The following is a 7,595-nucleotide window of genomic DNA, read 5'->3' on the forward strand; positions in this document are numbered from 1 at the left end:
TAAATTAAAATTTTAATTTACAAAAATTCAAACTATTATTAATATTAAATAGAGTAATCATAATGATTAATATTTTGGTTTTAAAACCAAAATTCAAAATTTATAACAATTCGGTTACAAAATATTAATTGCCAAACAATTTTAAGTATACATTAAATACAAATAATTGCAAATGAATTACTTTTAATTTATGTCAATTAACACCATAAAATAACAAATTAAATTTATTTAATTTCAATAAAATTAAATTGATCAAGATTCAAAAAGACATAATTTTGTCAATAATTTATAAATATTTATATATACTATATATATTTATCAATATTTAAAGTAGAAAATTAAATACAAATATTGTTTGTTCTCTCACTCGATCATTTTAATTATCGATCTTTGTGGTAATTGTGAATTTTTTTTTACTTTAAATCGGATATATTAGAATTTTAATAATTTACAAATATTCAAACTATTATTAATATTAATTGAGTAATCATAATCATTAATATTTTGATTTCTAAACCGAAATCTAAAATTTATAACAATTCAGTTACAAACTATTAAATTGTTAAACAATTACAAGTATACATCAAATACAAATAATTGTAAATGAATTACTTTAATTTCATAATAATTAAAACTATAAAACAACAAATTAAATATAATTAGTTTCAGTAAATAAAACTAACCAAAATTCAAAGAGAAATGACTTTGTCCATCATTTCGAAATATTTATATTTTATATATATATTTACCAATATTTAAAGTAAAAAATCAAATAAAAATATTATTTTTTTCTCTCACTATCATTTTAATAATCGATCTTTGGGGTAATTTTGATTTTTTTTAACTTTAAATCGGATATATTATAATTTTAATTTACAAACATTATTTCTTAAATTGATATTAATTGAGTAATCATAATCATTAACATTTTGGTTTCAAAATCGAAATCTAAAATTTATAAAAATTCGGTTACAAAATATTAATTGTCAAACAATTATAAGTATACATCAAATACAAATAATTGCAAATAAATTACTTTAATTTCATGTCAATTAACATTATAAAACAACAAATTAAATTTAATTAGTTTCATTAAAATAAAACTGACTAAAATTAAAAGAGACATGACTTTGTCCATCATTTCTAAATATTTATATATTATATATATTTACCAATATTCAAAGTAAAAAGTCAAATAAAAATATTTAAATATATATATAATAGATGAAATTAAAGTAATTTATTTGTAATTATTTGTATACTTATAATTGTTTGACAGTTAATAGTTTGTAATCAAAATGTTAATGATTATGATTCATTTGTCAATATTAATAATAGTTTGAATGTTTGTAAATTAAAATTCTAATAAATCCGATTTAAAATAAAAAAATTCACAATTACCACAAATATCGATTTAACATTTGAAAAATTTCTACAATACATTCAGATTTGTATTCTGAAATTTAAAATGATCTAATTTACTCAATTCAAATTCAATGTCAAACATCTTTTAAACATGCTTAAAATTATTTGAGTCAAACTTTTTCAACTGCAATTTGTAAGCTACTCAACATATACTACATTGAAGTAAAACTAAGAATATGAGACACACAAAGCAAAGTGACACTTAAAAACAACTAAAGAAGGAAAAGAGTTTAGAAGAGAGATGGAAAAAATATTGATGTATAAATATACCTTGTCATAACATTGAAAAACACTAATTCCTTGAATTTTTCATGTACCATTTTGCTCTGGGTATGATGGGTAGCGAAATTTGTCGGCTGGTCCCATCCCAACTTGGATTTCTTGGATAGTCGCAGTGATAGAATTTCATGTAAGAAATTATACATAGCATTAAGTCACTATGAGCCAAATTGATTTCAAAGATTGTATATAATATAATTGAATTTATGACAGCAAAAATTAGAAAAAGACAAAGAGAATAATTTTTTTTGTTGCAACAAACCAACCTATACCTCTTTCAGTGTATCTTTGGAGTAGAGTCGGCAATTTCGAAGAATAAGATGTTTTTGCGAGGATGGCGAATGACTGGGAAGTCATTAAAAAAATTAGGGATTAGAGGAATTAAAAGAGGAAAAAATTATTTAGAAACTAAGTAGAAAAAAATGAGCTGAACATGGCACCAAAATTAGAAATAGACAAAGAGAAATTTTTTTTGTTGCAACGAACCAACCTATACCTCTTTCAGTGTATCTTTGGTCAACCTATACCTCTTTCAGTGTATCTTTGGAGTAGAGTCGGCAATTTCGAAGAAGAAGATGATTTTGCGAGGATGGCGAATGACTGGGAAGTCATTAAACAAATTAGGGATTCGAGGAATTAAAAGAGGAAAAAATTATTTAGAAACTAAGTAGAAAAAAATGAGGTGAACATGGCACCAAAATTAAAAATGGACAAAGAGAATAATTTTTTTTGTTGCAACGAACCAACCTATACCTCTTTCAGTGTACCTTTGGAGTAGAGTCGACAATTTCAAAGAAGAAGATGATTTTGCGAGGATGGCAAATGACTGGGATGTACACAAGAGGGAAGAAGAAATTGTTGGAGGAAGTCATTAAAAAAATTAGGGATTAGAGGGATTAAAAGAGGAAACAAAACTATTTAGAAACTAATTAAAAAAAATGAGGTGAAACATAAAAACACAAGAGAACTCTCTAAGGCGTACACATAAGTTTTTTTTGTTGAGGTGGGATATGTTTGCACATGTGGAAGAAATACTATGAGGTGGCATGAGAGTCGACATGAAAGTCTGTTTTAAATATATATAATAATAGATAGATAGATTTGAAACAGAATGGAATTTAAAAAACACTCTCAATTGAAATAGAATAGAGTTTAATCAACCTATTATAATGAGATGTCTATGTCTGTAACAGATTTACTTTTGATCCAGCCCATATTAAATTTATATTTTGTGTTTGTTATTTAAATTTTTTTTAATTTTCTTTGAGGCTCATTAAATTAATTAAAGAGTTAAACAAACTATTTGACCACATGTCTTAAGTTACTATCTAAACCGATTATTAACAATAGTTGATAATTCATAAAAAGAAAGACTATATATATATATATATATATGAATTCATAATCATATGAAACTATTTTAATTGTTTTATTCATCAAGATTAAAATCAACATTCCACGTTCAAAAGTTCAACAGACAATTTCGATATTGTTAAGAAATACATAGTTACAATTCATAAAAACTTTGTTTTCTTTCCGGTCGTTTTTTTGGGATGTTAATTATATATACAAAAAAAAGTTTAATATTATTTATGTAATTTATAATTTTTGATATTATAATTACAAATTAAATAAAGAATTTTCTTTTAATTTTTTGTGTTTTTTATTATTAGTTTAATTTTTAAAATCAAAATCACCAAAATATTTAAGACGTGACAAATTTTCGTATAAACTAATCAAATTGTAAAAGATTAGTTACTATTTATTAAAATTCAAAGCCTTAACTATAAATTTAGTTATATGTGGTAATGATCAATATATAATCAATCCCTAGTCAATTACATAAACTAAAATAAATGTAAAAGAAGGGATTTTTTACCATTATATTCTTTTTTTTTTTAACCAAAATATCCTATTTTCATATTTATATACTAAATTGTTTTACTTTCTTGACCCAATAGAAAATCGTTGGCCCAGGATGCGACCTCCTACTAGGGTTGAAATTTTTTTTGTTGCCGTTTTATATATTATTATATGAATTAAATATATTAATAAATAATTAAATTAATAAACAATAATATAAATAATACATTAATAAACAACAATAATAATAATTATATTATTATTATTATTAAAAATTATTATAATTAAAAAATATGACAATTTATGATTAATCTATTTGCTAAAATTAATTTAATACTTACCAAATTTGCTATTTACCAAATTGGACAATTTGCGATTAATCAATTTGTTACTAAACTGTACAATTGATTAATTTTATCATTAATTTTCTCATTAAATATGATTTGGTAAATTGATTAATTTTCTTATTAATTTACAAATTAATTTAATATAAAAAAATTTGATTCGTGTGATTGGAAAAAGTAATAAATGTAAAAAATGAACCTAATCTAATTATTTTATATATAAATATTTTGAAAATACATTTGGAAGATGAATATATTTAATTTGATTTTATCTTTTGAGATAAGTTAACAATATATTACCTGATTTTATCTCAATATATAAAAAAAATTGATTCGTGTGATCGGTAATGTGGCCAAATATATATATATAATTAATGCGGTTGAATAGATGTGACAAAACAAACAAGCTAATGCATATTCAATTTACTAATCACACGAATCAATTTTTTGATATTAAATTAATTTATAAATTAATGAGAAAATTAATCAATTTACCAAATTATATTTAATGAGAAAATTAATTTTAGCAATTTATGATTAATCATTAATTTTACCACTAAATGAAAAAATTAATCAATTATAAAATTTGTTAACAAATTAATTAATAGCAAATTGTCCAATTTGATAAGTAGCAAATTTAGTAAGTATCAGATTAATTTTAACAATTTGATTAATCATAAATTGCCCTACTTTTTAGTTATAATCATTTTTATTAATAATAATAACAATATAATTATTATTATTATTTATTATTATTATTGTTATTTATTAATGTATTATTTTTTATTACTATTTATTAATTTAATTATTTATTAGTAAATTTAATTCATAAAATAATACATAAAACGGAGAGAGAAAATTTTCAACCCTAGTAGGAGGTCGCATCCTGAGCCAACGACCTCCAAGTAGGTCCAATTCAAAACTTCTTCAGCTGATCGCATTATGGGCCAACGACTTTCTATTGGGTCCAAAAAGTAGGACAATTTAGTATATAAATCTGGAAGTGGGGTATTTCGGTTAATGAAAAAAGAAAGGATATAATGGTTAAAAGTCCAAATGAGAAGTTCTTGACTTATTGTTCCTTATCTCGTTTCGATAATTTTTTTTTTCTTTTCATATAACTATAGTTTACTTTGTTTTCAACCCTTTTTATTTTCATTCATTTCCATAAGCAATTGAGTGAGTTTGATTGATAGTAAAAATGAATAAACCCGATATTTATCTCTTAAGTATTAAATTTAATTTTATCTGAAAAAAAGATAGACCAAAAGATTGAAATCGGGAGATGACATGATCATTGAATATCGCTTAAGCCTGGTCTACGGCATATCATATGTTTTTTTCTTCGGTCACCTGACCTTTTTAAAAGCCTTATTCACATTAAAATATTTAAATATTCTACTCATAACACATGTTCTTCATATACCAAAAGCAATGTACATATCTATATATATTAAACAAAAAATAATTTTTCTAAAAATATAATTTAAAAAAAAAAATCTAAAACAATCATCTTTTAAACCCTAAAAAATAATTATTTGTTTCAAATAATAGATTTTTTTTTCTTCTAAAAAACGCATCCATTATTACCTCTTAAACAAATATGGAACAACTACTGATTGATTGACTAATTGAACTGCTACCAAATATGAAACGACTACCAAATATAGAATCGTTACTGAATATGAAACGACTACTAATTTGGAATAATTACTTAGTGATTGTCTAATTTATAGAACTTAAAATAAGAAATAATATTATTAATATAATAATAAAAAGTAACATTAATAAATAATAAAATATATATAGGTTGGCCTGTCAAGCCTAATAGGTTTTTTTCTATAAGTCTGAGTCTGACCTATTTAAATAAATATACTTTAAAAACAGCTTGAGTCTAACCTTTTTATTAAATAGGTCATGTCATAAGTAAGTATGTCAGACTATAGGCCTCTGACAAACGACTTAGCCTATTCTCATCCATAAATTTTTCATTGCATTAAAATCACACACTACACATATCTAATCATAATTATTTTAATAAATTTAAAATATAGAAAATGCTCTCACATCTCTATATTTTAATATCATTAAAATAATATTCAACAAACAATATATATACATAATATATCTTAGATATAAAATTATTGTTTAAATCCTATAATTGAAATAAATATTAAGTACAATCATATTCAGACAACTCACACAACAATCATCCAATGCACATACAAAACAATTAAGACATATTAATAAAACAATTAACACATAGACACACAATATTTAAATAAACATGTAACACATAGCATAAAAAAAATTCATATAGTATGCATGCAATTCTATATTAGCTAACTATTGTCACGTAACTATGTAAAATTTCTCGTCGTCAGATGAACTATATTAGCTTTCAAACTTCTTGTTTCAGGCCATACAAATTATTCTTTAGTTTGCACATTTTACTCTCCTTCCTTTTTTGGGAATCCTTCAGGATGGTACATGTATATCTCATCTTTTAAGTCTCCATAAAGAAATGCAATCTTCGCGTCCAACTGCTTATAAGAAAGAGCTTTTCCCTGACGACAATACTTAACACTGACCTATTAGTATTGAGCTAAACAACTGGAGCAAAAATCTCGTTGTAATCAACACATTCCTCTTGTTGGAATGTTTTGACCGCTATTCAGTTTTTGTATCTTTTGGAGTCATCATGACCCTCCTTAACTCGATACGCCATTTGTTGTGAAGTGCCTTCTTTTCCATAGGTAGCTCAACTAGTTCCCATGTTTGATTGAAGATTAAAGACTTCATGTCATTTTTGATGGCAAGCTCCCTCTTGATTGCATCTACTGTATGACATGCTTCTGCATAGTCTTCAGGATTTCTTCCATCTTTTCTGCAACATGTAGTCCATGTACCTTCTATTAGGCACATGAGTTCGAGATGACCTTCTCAACGAAAGAGCTGGAGTAGAATGCTCTAACGTATCAAATTCTTGTTTGCTACTCGATTCAGTTGATTGTTCTGATTGAGAAATTTCAATTGTATGACTTTATAGGACATCATCTATTTGTGCCTACACAGGTCCACTAAGTTTTGAATCATTGGCAGATGTGTTATGTCTATCCTTGTACATCACTTTTTCATTGAAGATCATATCTCTACTACGTATCATCATCTTTTTGTTTTCATTGTCTCGTAGGTGGTAGCCAAAATCATCATCTCTATAACCGATGAAAGTGCACTTCTTGAATTTATGATCAAGTTTATTTCTACCTTGATTACTAATATGCACATAAACCACACAACCGAAAATTCTAAGATGTGAGAGTTTTACCTCTTTTCCGCTCCATACCTCTTCTGGTATTCTATGCTCCAATGGCGTTATGCACCTCGGTTAATCTAGTAAGTTGATGCTCAAATGAAAAGAATAATAACAAATATTCATAACACTCAATGGAGTGACTACAAATATGAACAGAATTCTTGATACAGATTTATCTACTAAGCAGGTAATTCAGACTGTTATGAACATAAAACAAAATTATGTCCTAGATACAGATGGATTCCCGACATTTTTTTTGTTAACACCACTGAGATATTGTTAAAAATGATGTTATAGATATCGCTTTTCAAATTCTAAATAATAAAGGAGGCATAAGCCTAAACCAAACTTATATTTGGCTTAAACCG

Source organism: Cicer arietinum, chromosome 1 (genome assembly GCF_000331145.2).
Source record: "Cicer arietinum cultivar CDC Frontier isolate Library 1 chromosome 1, Cicar.CDCFrontier_v2.0, whole genome shotgun sequence".
Classification (NCBI taxonomy): domain Eukaryota; kingdom Viridiplantae; phylum Streptophyta; class Magnoliopsida; order Fabales; family Fabaceae; genus Cicer; species Cicer arietinum.